At 42.8% G+C, this 11305-nt stretch overlaps 1 pseudogene; it reads right to left on the bottom strand.

Moving 5' to 3' along the window:
• Positions 1-221: 221 nt before the first annotated feature.
• On the bottom strand, positions 222-11062 carry LOC149187596 (heat shock cognate 70 kDa protein pseudogene; annotated as a pseudogene).
• Positions 11063-11305: the final 243 nt, after the last annotated feature.

The raw sequence follows: 11305 nt of genomic DNA, 5'->3' as shown, positions 1-11305 counted from the left end.
GTACAATTCAAGAAGTCTTAAAAAAGACATGTAGGTAAGCGGATAAGAAAATCGACCGAATTTGATGTAAATTTTGTTTCCTTTTGCTAATTTAAAGCTCTAAAACATCCGAACCTTTTGCTACCTGTAGGTTGGAGATTTCAAAATACATGACAATGGACACAGCCTCGTACGAAAAGAGAACCATATTTGAACATTTTGCTACCTGTAGGTTGGAGGTTTCAAAATACTTGCACAATGGGCTGCCTCGTATGAAAAAACCTATGCACATCTTGATGACGGATGGAACTGCAAACGCTCTCCAGCTCCTTCATCTTCCCATCAAGCGCATCTGCCTCCGCATCCTCGTTTTGTTCTACCCAATGAATAGTACGTTCAATAGCATCTTCAATCACTCGGACGGTGTTCCTCATGTTATAAATGTGATTCTCCAACGAGTTCCTGGCCTCCACTTTCTTCTTGTGCTGTGTGTCCTCAGACCTGTATTTCTCAGCATCGTGAAACATTTCTCAATCTCCTCCTTACTCAATCTAACCTGGTTGTTTATGACGCTCATATTCTTCTTCTCGTTACTGGTTGTGTCCATCGCAGCAGATACATTGAGAATACAATCGGCATCAATGTCAAAGCTCACTTCGACACGGGGAACTTTTCTTGGACCTGCGGAAATGCCATATACATCAAATTTGCCCAACAAGTTCTTATCTCGGCTTCGAATTCCCTCACCCTCATACACATGAAACGACAAATCAGTTTGGTTGTTGGTGGGGATGATGGTTTTCCTAGGGATCAAGACAGCCCTGTAACCATCTGCAGCTTCAATCCATAAAGAATGAGAAGTTACATCCCGAAGAAGCGTATCTCGAACTTTCTCATCACCCTGTCTACTCAAAATAGCAGCCTGCGCCGCAGCTCCTTATGCGACGGCCTCATCGGGGTTGATATTCTTGCAGAGTTCCTTGCCATTAAACAAGTCCTGCAATAACGACTGCACTTTGGGAATCCTAGTAGACCCACCAACAAGAATCACGTCATGAATCGAATTCTTGTCCATCATGGCATCTCCCACGCATTTTTCAACAAGCTCGATGCACTTCGTGAACAAATTTATGTTAAGTTCTTCGAATATGGCCCGAGTAATGGTGGAATTGAAGTCAATACCATCAAAGAGAGAATCAATCTCAATGGTCGTCTCGGCAGTTGATGAGAGGGTTATCTTCGCCCTTACGCACGATTTTTTGAGTCTCAACTGATGTCTTTTTCATACTTTATCTTAATGTATCGTACAAAGTAGTCAACCAATCTGCTATCAAAATCTTCGCCTCCCAAATTGTTATTACCAACTGTGGCCTTCACCTCAAAAAGATGGCTTTCAATTCTTAAAACAGAAACATTACAGGTGCCTCTACCCAAGTCAAAAATGAGAACATTGATCTTACCAACACTAGTAGCCTTCGTGTCCAGTCCATAGGCAATGGCAGCAGCAGTGGGCTCGTTGATAATTCTGATAACATTCAAGCCAGCAATGACGCCAGCATCCTTTGTTGCCTGCTTCTGAGAATCGTTGAAACATGCAGGAACACTAATGACAGCGTTCGTCATTGTGGTCCTAAGATAAGCTTGCAATGGTCTTAAGATAAAAATCACACTTTGAATTAAATGAAGGAGTTGCAGCTCATAGGTGTGTACGGCACTTGGGAGACTGCACTCAAACAAAGAGGAGACTCTCACTCTCGTTCACTCTACATTACATCAAATGAATATTACAATATTAAATACATCACTGAAAAATAGGTAGTTGTAAACAACCTCCTAAACTCTAGGAACTAATCTTAAACTAAGGAGATATGTTACAACCATATAACCATTTCTACATTATTTTTAACTCCCCCCCTTAATGGAGAAAGGGTTATTTTGCACTCCTAACATCCCTCTAAATAACTCAAACTTTACTCGCCCTAGAGGCTTAGTAAAAATATCAGCTAAATTATCACAAGTGTTACAATACTCCACACAAATTTCTTTTGACTGTATCTTTTCTCGAACAAAGTGAAACTGAGTGTCAATATGTTTAGTATTTTTATGGAAAACTGGATTGTATGCAAGCTTTATTGTGCTCTGGTTGTCAGTTTTGATGCTGGTTTGATCCGGATTTAAACAGGAACGCAATAGATTACAGAGATAACCATAAATACAGAGATGCAATAACCATAAACACAGAGATGCAGCGGAAATAATACTTCATTTCATTAATGGAGAATACTGAAATATGCTTACAAATAGAAATAACCCAGCTAGGGCGATGGTAGCTTATCTCTGAGAAGAGATGTGCGGCTACATGCCTCTGAACTGTTCCGAACTGTGTTACAATGAGGCTCGAAGGCCTATTTATTGTTGAGAAACAATGGAAAACCCTTCACATCCCGAAACCTAACCCTAGAAGATGAAACGCCAAATTGTGGGCCTCGTTTGGGTAAATTGGTACATCAATTTCCCGGGGTCGTAACTTTGGCATACGATCTCCGTTTGACGCGTACGATAGCTCGTTAGAAAGATCTATCCGAGTACTACCACTTTGGGAGACAACATAAATCCATGTTGCCCCAGAATCCCAAAAAAACGTCGTTTAGGGCCTCAAAACGGCTCCGGAAGTTCAGGACCCGAAAAACTGCTAAAAATAGTAAACTGTGCTACAATTTAGGAAACTAAAAAGACTGAAAGAGACAGTTGTGGGGGTCCAAATGGGATAGGTGGGTGGCCACCAACATCCACCTGGATCATTCCTCCCCCCTTAGGAAGCAATGGTCCCCATTGCGTTGAGTTCCTCCATCTGCAGAACTTGTCCTGCAATCTCTGATGTGTCCAGCGATGGTGGGAAGCATGGTCGACGATGGTCCACATTGAACATTTGGTGCAATCGAAGGAATGGAGGAGTGATGTGCTCCAAAGCATTGTTCCCCATAGCCTTGGTACTGTTGTAAGGACCATGTCGGAGTCGCCTGAGTTTCTGATGGGTTCTGGTAAGGCGTTCTCTCTGTAGATGCAACCAGACTTTGTCGCCCACTTGAAACTTGTGTGGTATCTCTGTTGGTGAGGAGAAGTTGTTCCTATGTTTTGTCATGACCGTATCCCTTTGCTGCTGCTGTTGCATGGAGGAACCCTTTGCAGGGGTCATGGAGGTAGCAACGATCTTCCCCTTACTTTGGGAGTGAACCAGACAGATAAATTTCCTGGTCTGTGAGATGAGCTTGCTGCCTTTTTTAGCAGTGATCAAAGATGTGGCAGTAGGTGGGGCTACCTCTGGTATCCTATATAATGAATCACCCAAAGAAATAATGACAGCGCGAGGCCTTGACTCATACACAGCATGTCGTCTCCACAAGTATGGCTGGCCTAATAGTACATCACAAACATCCAGAGGTGTAACATCACACAATACCTCGTCTGTGAAGGGTTTGATGCTGTATGGAAGGCGACACTGCTGGCGAACTTTCAGATCTCGTCCTTCGTGAAGCCACCCGATACTGTACGGCTGTGGGTGTGGTGTAGTCGGTAGGCCCAACCGCTTCACAACCTCTGCGGAAATAAGGTTCTTTTGGCTGCCACTGTCGACAATGAATTGTAGCGGCGAACCCTTCACCCACATCTGTGAGTGGAAAAGACGCTTCCCTTCTTCTGGATTTTCGGGCTCATCTTTCTGGATCTTGGCGGTGGCAACAGTGGCACTGGGATCCGCATCAATGATCTGCGTCCCTTTGCCATTCCCCTTGTCGGGTTCTGGCTCAGGGTCAGAACATGCATCTGATTCGGAAGCCTTCAACTCAGCCACCAACGACTGCTTGGTCCGACACTCACTTGTGTTATGAGTGGGACTTTTGTGGAACTCACACCACTTTCCTGTGTCCTTCTTCGGCTTCGTGGTGTTGTTCTTTTCTTGTGGCTTCGACGGGTTATCTTGGGTCACCCCGCCTTGGCTTTGTCCTTTGGGCTTCGGATTTGCAGATCCAAAGTCTCGCTTCTTCTGTTTGAACTTTTGCTTGATTTTGACAACGTATCGGTATGCTGTGCCGAGTGAGGAGATGTTCAAGAACACCATCTCTTCCTGGATGTATCTGTGTAGGCAGCCACGATATTTGAGTACCAGATGCAGCTCAGAATCTTTGATACCCAACTGTGTGCGAAGGGTATGAAAAATGTTTGTGAACTCTAGCACATCTTGGTCTCGTCCCTGCCGCAGTGTGGTCCATTTGATGTATTTGTCCTCATAGCTTCCGACAGGGTAGTACTGCTCCTTGATGGCATCCCGGAAGTCATTCCAAGTGGGGGCGGCTGAAAAAAGTGAGCATGTACTTTCATCCTTATGCTCGCAGTATGTTTCCCACCAGTCCTTGACGTGGGGGGCTGCTTTGAGAAGAGCGAAAATAATCTTTTCCCGACTTGAAAATTCATGAACAGAAAAATACCCATCTAGCAGATTTAACCATTTATCTACAGCATCTGCGTCTATCTGTCCCTCGAAGATGGGGATTTCAAAATTCACTTGTACCTTAAACGGTGTGGCGTTTCCAGAGTCGTTGTTGGAAGCCGATGCGTCGCCTCTGGGTAGCCGCTGAAGGATCTGCGCAAAGCTATCCATCATCGCGTTCCTTTGCCGCTCGAGCGCTTCTTCGAGCAAGATTTTGATAGGATCTCCTGCCCCCTCGTCTTTCTTCTCATCCGCCATGGGAGGCCGTCGGGATTTGCGCGGCTGGTCTTGCAAAGGTTCGACCAGTTCAAGCCCTAACTCCTTATATCCGGACCTCCTTGGGGACATGCAAAGAAAAACAGAGAAAAAGCAGACCGCTCTGATACCACTGATCCGGATTTAAACAGGAACGCAATAGATTACAGAGATAACCATAAATACAGAGATGCAATAACCATAAACACAGAGATGCAACGGAAATAATACTTCATTTCATTAATGGAGAATACTGAAATATGCTTACAAATAGAAATAACCCAGCTAGGGCGATGGTAGCTTATCTCTGAGAAGAGATGTGCGGCTACATGCCTCTGAATTGTTCCGAACTGTGTTACAATGAGGCTCGAAGGCCTATTTATTGTTGAGAAACAATGGAAAACCCTTCACATCCCGAAACCTAACCCTAGAAGATGAAACGCCAAATTGTGGGCCCCGTTTGGGTAAATTGGTACATCAATTTCCCGGGGTCGTAACTTTGGCATACGATCTTCGTTTGACGCGTACGATAGCTCGTTAGAAAGATCTATCCGAGTACTATGGACACATGTTGCCCCAGAATCCCAAAAAAACGTCGTTTAGGGCCTCAAAATGGCTCCGGAAGTTCAGGACCCGAAAAACTGCTAAAAATAGTAAACTGTGCTACAATTTAGGAAACTAAAAAGACTGAAAGAGACAGTTGTGGGGGTCCAAATGGGATAGGTGGGTGGCCACCAACATCCACCTGGATCATGGTTGCTTCTTTTTGAATTTCGCCTGCATCGCTAAGCAATCTCCTTAACCAGATGGCTTCACATGTTGCTGCACACAATGCCTGGTACTCAGCTTCACATGATGATAATGCTACAATACTTTTCTTTTTGCTACTCCACGAAATAACCCCGGATCCAATACTAAATGCGTAACCTGTGATGGATCTACGATCATCCAGGTCACCTGCCCAATCAGAATCTGAATAACCTGCTAAAGTAACATCAGAAATGTCAGTGTATAAAATACCATAATTACAAGTACCACTAAGGTACCTCAACACACATTTTGCTGCAATCCAGTGACTTTCAAGTGGTTTGGACATAAATTGGCTCAGCACACTGACAGAGTATGCCAAATCAGAGCTAGTTGTCGTGAGATATATCAAACTTCCCACTAGCTGTCTATACAAAGTTGCATCCACCTGTTTTGTGCCATCATCACTGCTTAACTTGAGATTTTGCTGCAATGGTGTTGTTGTTGTTTTACACTGTTCCATTCTGAATCTTTCCAACAGGGTTCTGACATACTTTCCTTGAGATAGAAAAGTTTGACTAGAATCTTTCCATACCTCCAAACCTAGGCAATAATGAAGATCTCCAAGGTCTTTCATTTCAAATACCTGTGACATTTGCTACTTGATTTCTTTGATCAAATTATTTGCATTTCCTGTTATAATCATGTCATCCACATACAAAGAAATCAAAATGATTTGCCTCTGTTTATTTATCTTGGTATACAGTTTTGGGTCGTTGAGGCTCCTATGAAAACCATGTTGTATAAAAAATGAATCAATTTTCTTATACCATGACGTGGGTGCTTGTTTCAAACCATAAAGTGCCTTATGCAATTTACACACTAAATTCTCCTGCCCCTTTTTCACAAAACCAGGAGGCTGTACTAAATAGATTTCTTCCTTTAATTCTCCATTCAGAAATGCAGACTTAACATCTAGCTGGTGTAGCTTCCATTTATGTTTTGTTGCTAAAGAGATTAGCATTCTAGTTGTATTTAGTTTAGCTACAGGGGCAAAGGTGTCATCGAAATCTATGCCTTCTTGTTGTGAATAACCCTTTGCTACCAGTCTAGCTTTGTATTTTTCTACACTCCCATCTGCATTTATCTTAGGTTTATACAACCACTTACAACCTATAGGGGTTTTTCCTTCAGGCAACTCAACTAAATTCCAAGTATGATTTCTATATATTGATTCAATTTCCTCATGCATTGCAGCCCTCCATTCATCTGATTTACTTGCTTCTTCATAGTTTGAAGGTTCTACAATGTTTAAAATTTTAGACATTAAAGCATAGCCTTTCAATCTTTCAGGTAGTCTAGTCTTCCTACCTGATCTTCTAGGTAGAGGACTTACCTCAACTCTATCTGTTTCAGCACTTTCCGGGCTTGCATCATCACTTATTACACTATCTGCTGCTACTTCTTCCTGTTTCTGCTCCTGCACTTTCCGGGCTTGCATCATCACTTATTACACTATCTAATGCTACTTCTTCCTGTTTCTGCTCCTGCTCCTGCTCTTCATCTTCGTCACTATTCATCTCTATCAGCAATGGAATGTGGCTGTCATTGCTAGAGTCTTCCTTTCCATCTTCAGTCTGTTCATGAAAAACAACATCTCTGCTTGCAAAAACTTTATGAGTCACAGGATTATATAACTTGTATGCCTTATACTCTGTGCCATATCCTACAAATATACATTTCAAGGCTTTGGGGTCTAACTTCTTTCTATCTGCTTTTGGTATATGAGCATAAGCTTTAGATCCAAATATTCTTAGATGACTAACTGCTGGTTTGAGTCCAAACAATGCTTCAAAGGGGGTTTTGAAGCCTAGACATTTAGTAGGACTCCTATTCTTTAAATAAACAACAGTATTAATGGCTTCTGCCCAAAGACCATTTGATATACCTTTACCTTGAAGCATACTTCTCGCGCACTCCACAAGAGTTCTGTTCTTGCGTTCTACTACTCCATTCTGCTGTGGAGTGTGTGGCACTGTGAATTGCTGCACAATCCCATGCTACTTGCAGAAGTTCATGAACTCTCCTAACCTGTATTCTCCCCCTTGGTCCGAACGGAGAATCTTTATCCTTTTTCCTGTTTGGTTCTCTATCATAGATTTGAACTCTTTAAAGTACTGAAAGGCTTGACTCTTTTTACTTAAAAAATACACCCATGAAAACCTAGTGCAGTCATCTGTAAACAGTAGAAAATAATATGCACCTCCTAAGGACCTAGTTTGCATAGGTCCACAAATATCTGTATGCACTAGTTCTAGGATGTCTCTTTCCTTTTTGTTGACATGCAAAGGGAACTCTTCTCTATAAATTTTCCCTATTGCACATCCATCACATTCCAGCTTGACATTATGAAAAATAGGGAGTCCATCGACCATACCTTTCTTCTGAAGTAAGATGAGGTCTTGCAAATTGAGATGTCCAAATCTTTGATGCCAGAGATTTTCGACTGTTGATCCCGCTGCAACCATTGCTTGTCGTGGCATACTCTTTGCATCCAATCTGTACAAATTCCCCACGCGCACTCCTGTTGCAACTGTTTCCATCTGGCTATCCTTAATGACACAACCATTCTTAAAGAATTGCAACTACATGTCCTGGTCTACAATCATTGAGACAAAGATCAAGTTTTTCTTAATTCCTGGAACATATAATACATTTTTAAGATGTTTAATTTCGCCACTAGGTAGCTTCACAGGAATATCTCCACATCCTTTGATCTCATACCCACTGTCATCTCCTAGATAAATTTTTGATCCACATGTAGATTCTTCAAGAAATTCAAAACAGTCCTTCTTACCGGTCATATGAGAGGATGCGCCAGAGTCAACATACCATATGTCATCCTCATCTCCCTTTGATGCTGAAAGAGCACAATCGACTGTGAATAGTCGAAGATCATGGCTGTGGTCCTCCTCTTCTCCAGCAAAACAGCCCTGATGTTTCCTCTGTTTGCCTTTTCTTTCATCCGCCTGCCTCTTATAGCATTCTTTAATCTGATGACCAGGTTTCCCACAATAAAAACATCTCTTAACATAATTATCAGTCATACCTCTGAATGGTCTCTTTTGAAAAGAGCTGGCCCCCTTCTGCTGCTACTGTTGCGGTTGCTGGTGCTGATGTTGGTGCTGGTGCTGCTTTCCTCTGTATTGTCGCCTCTTCGCCATCAGAGCTAGGTCATTGCTCTGAGTTTTCAAATTTTGTCTTCGCTCCTCCTCCTGGAGCATAATCGTTGTCAGCTCATCAAATGAAGGGGCTTTCTCCCTCGCTGACAGTCCTGTGATGAATGTCTGATATTCATCAGTCATTCTGTTCAATGTGAGTGTAACTAGATCTAAGTCGGACACCTTTTCTCCAATAGCTCCCAGTTTGTCTCTCAGATCCTTGACTTTGGCCATGAATCCACCAATGGACTCATTCTCGTCCATCTTCAATGCAAACAATTTTCCCTTGAGTGCCCGAACACGATTTGTATTCTGAGTCTCGTACAGGTTCTTGATCGTTGTCCATAGATCAACGACTGACTTGGAATCTCTGATATGTGTGATAATATTGTCCTTCACGGACGTCTTCAGTATAACTTTTGCTTTCATTTCTCTTTTATCCCAGTCTTGTTCTTGAGTCGTTGTTCCAGATCTCGGCTCATTTCCTTCAATGATCGCCCATGCATTTACACTCTCTAGCAAAGTTTGCATTTTGAATTTCCAGTTGGAGAAATTCGTTCCATCGAGTTTGCCAGACTCGTGGAGGTATGATTCTATACTGTTGTTCATTTTCGCCCAACAGAACACTCCAATAGGCCACCACCGAGCAAGTCCGATCTGCTTCCACCGAACAGATCAGGAACTTCACTGTGCCACCACCGGGCAAGTCCGATCTGCTGCCACCGAACAGATTAGGGACTTCACTGTGCCACCACTGGGCAAAACCGATCTGCTACCACCGAACAGATCAACAAGCAAGCTCTAACACGCCACCACCGGGAAAAGACGATCTGCTTCCACCGAACAGATCAAGGCGTTGCACTCCGCCACCATCGGGAAAAACACCGATATACTTCCACCAAGCAGATCACAGAGCTTTTATTCGCCACCATTGGGCAGGTCCGATCTGCTACCTCCGAGCGGATCACAGAACCCCAATTCGCCACCACCGGGCAGGTCCGATCCGAGCGGATCAAGGAACCTCAATTCGCCACCACCGGGCAAATCAAATCTGCTGCCACCGAGTAGAAATCTCCACATGCCACCACCGCGCAACTCCGATTTGAAACAAAAAATTGCAGATTTCCAGAGAGAAAGAGGTTGGCTCTGTGGCGTTCTGATCAGCTACAAATCTGTGTCAGTTGCTGAAAATAAAAATTCACGGTTTCCACGGAAATTGGCGCGCTTAACAGCCACGGATCCGCGCCAATTTAGTTTTTATTTTGTTGGCTCGCTTATCAGCCCCAAACCAGCGCCAATTGGCGCGTCTGTTCTTTAAAAAATAGCGCCAATCTGTTTTGTTCTGGATTGGCGCGACTGTCTGCACAAAATCCGCGCCAATCTGCTGCTGCTTCTAAAAAAATGTGCTCCAACCCTTTCTTTGACTCAGAGATGATCAGTTATCTGAGATCCTTCGCTCCAGGTGTTACTGCAGTTCCACCTAATCACACAGATACATTTACATGCACTCCTACCACTACAGATATGTAACTAATGATACATCCCTAAAAAAAATTTGAGGCTATCTTTATCCTAAGCTCTGATACCAAGATAAAAATAACACTTTGAATTAAATGGAGTTGCAGCTCACAAGTGTGTACAGCACTTGGGAGACTGCACTCAAACAAAGATGAGACTCTCACTCTCGTTCACTCTACATTACATCAAATGAATATTACAATATTAAATACATCATTGAAAATAGGTAGTTTTAAACAACCTCCTAAACTCTAGGAACTAATCCTAAACTAAGGAGATATGTTACAACCATATAACCATTTCTCCATTAATTTTAACTCCTTCATCTTTGCTAAAACCATGGAAGATATCTCCTCAGCTGCAAAACGCTTCTCCTCCCCTTTGTATTCTACAACGATGATGGGCTTATCACCAGTTCCTGGAATGACCTTGAAAGGCCATAACCCCAAATTGCTCTGAACGGACGGATCAGAGAATCTCCTTCTGATTAACCGCTTTGCATCTGCCACAGGTTAACAAACCAACTTTGCTTTAAAGTAAGAATATAACAATGGGCCCGAAAAACATACATATTCAAATTTGATGGAAACAAGAAAAATGTAACAAATAAAATCGTATGGATAGTGATTGACGATTATTGACCGAAAACTGTATTATTGGGATTTCTGGCAACTTGGTTCTCAGCGGATTCTCCGATAAAATGCTCTTTATCTGTGAAGGCGAAGATGGAGGGAGTAGTTCGATTCCCGTGATCGTTGGCTATGATCTCCACCCTGCCATTCTGTCATATCGCCACACGCGAGTACATTGTCCCTAGATCAATACCGATTGCCAGCCCGTCGCCATTTCCATTCATCTTCTCACAAAATGGCACAGACAGGCTATCGCCAAACTCAACTAAAACGAACGGCACAGACAAGCTATTTCCAAACTCAAATAAAACTTAGGAGGACGAGAAAGAAAAACTTCAACTAAGATACAACCATAAACGTTCAAATTTTTGACACCCCTCACACATTAAATATTTCGAAATGTGATGTTGATAGTTACTTCCTTTGAGATATTCGAGCGCGCGGAATCTTTTTTTAGAATATTTAGG

The sequence above is a fragment of the Pinus tabuliformis genome, chromosome 3_1 (genome assembly GCF_031772625.1).
Source record: "Pinus tabuliformis cultivar Carrire ecotype Pingquan chromosome 3_1, CPIR1, whole genome shotgun sequence".
NCBI lineage: Eukaryota > Viridiplantae > Streptophyta > Pinopsida > Pinales > Pinaceae > Pinus > Pinus tabuliformis.
Note: the sequence above shows the minus strand (reverse complement) of the source record. Positions and strands in the feature narration are given on the sequence as shown.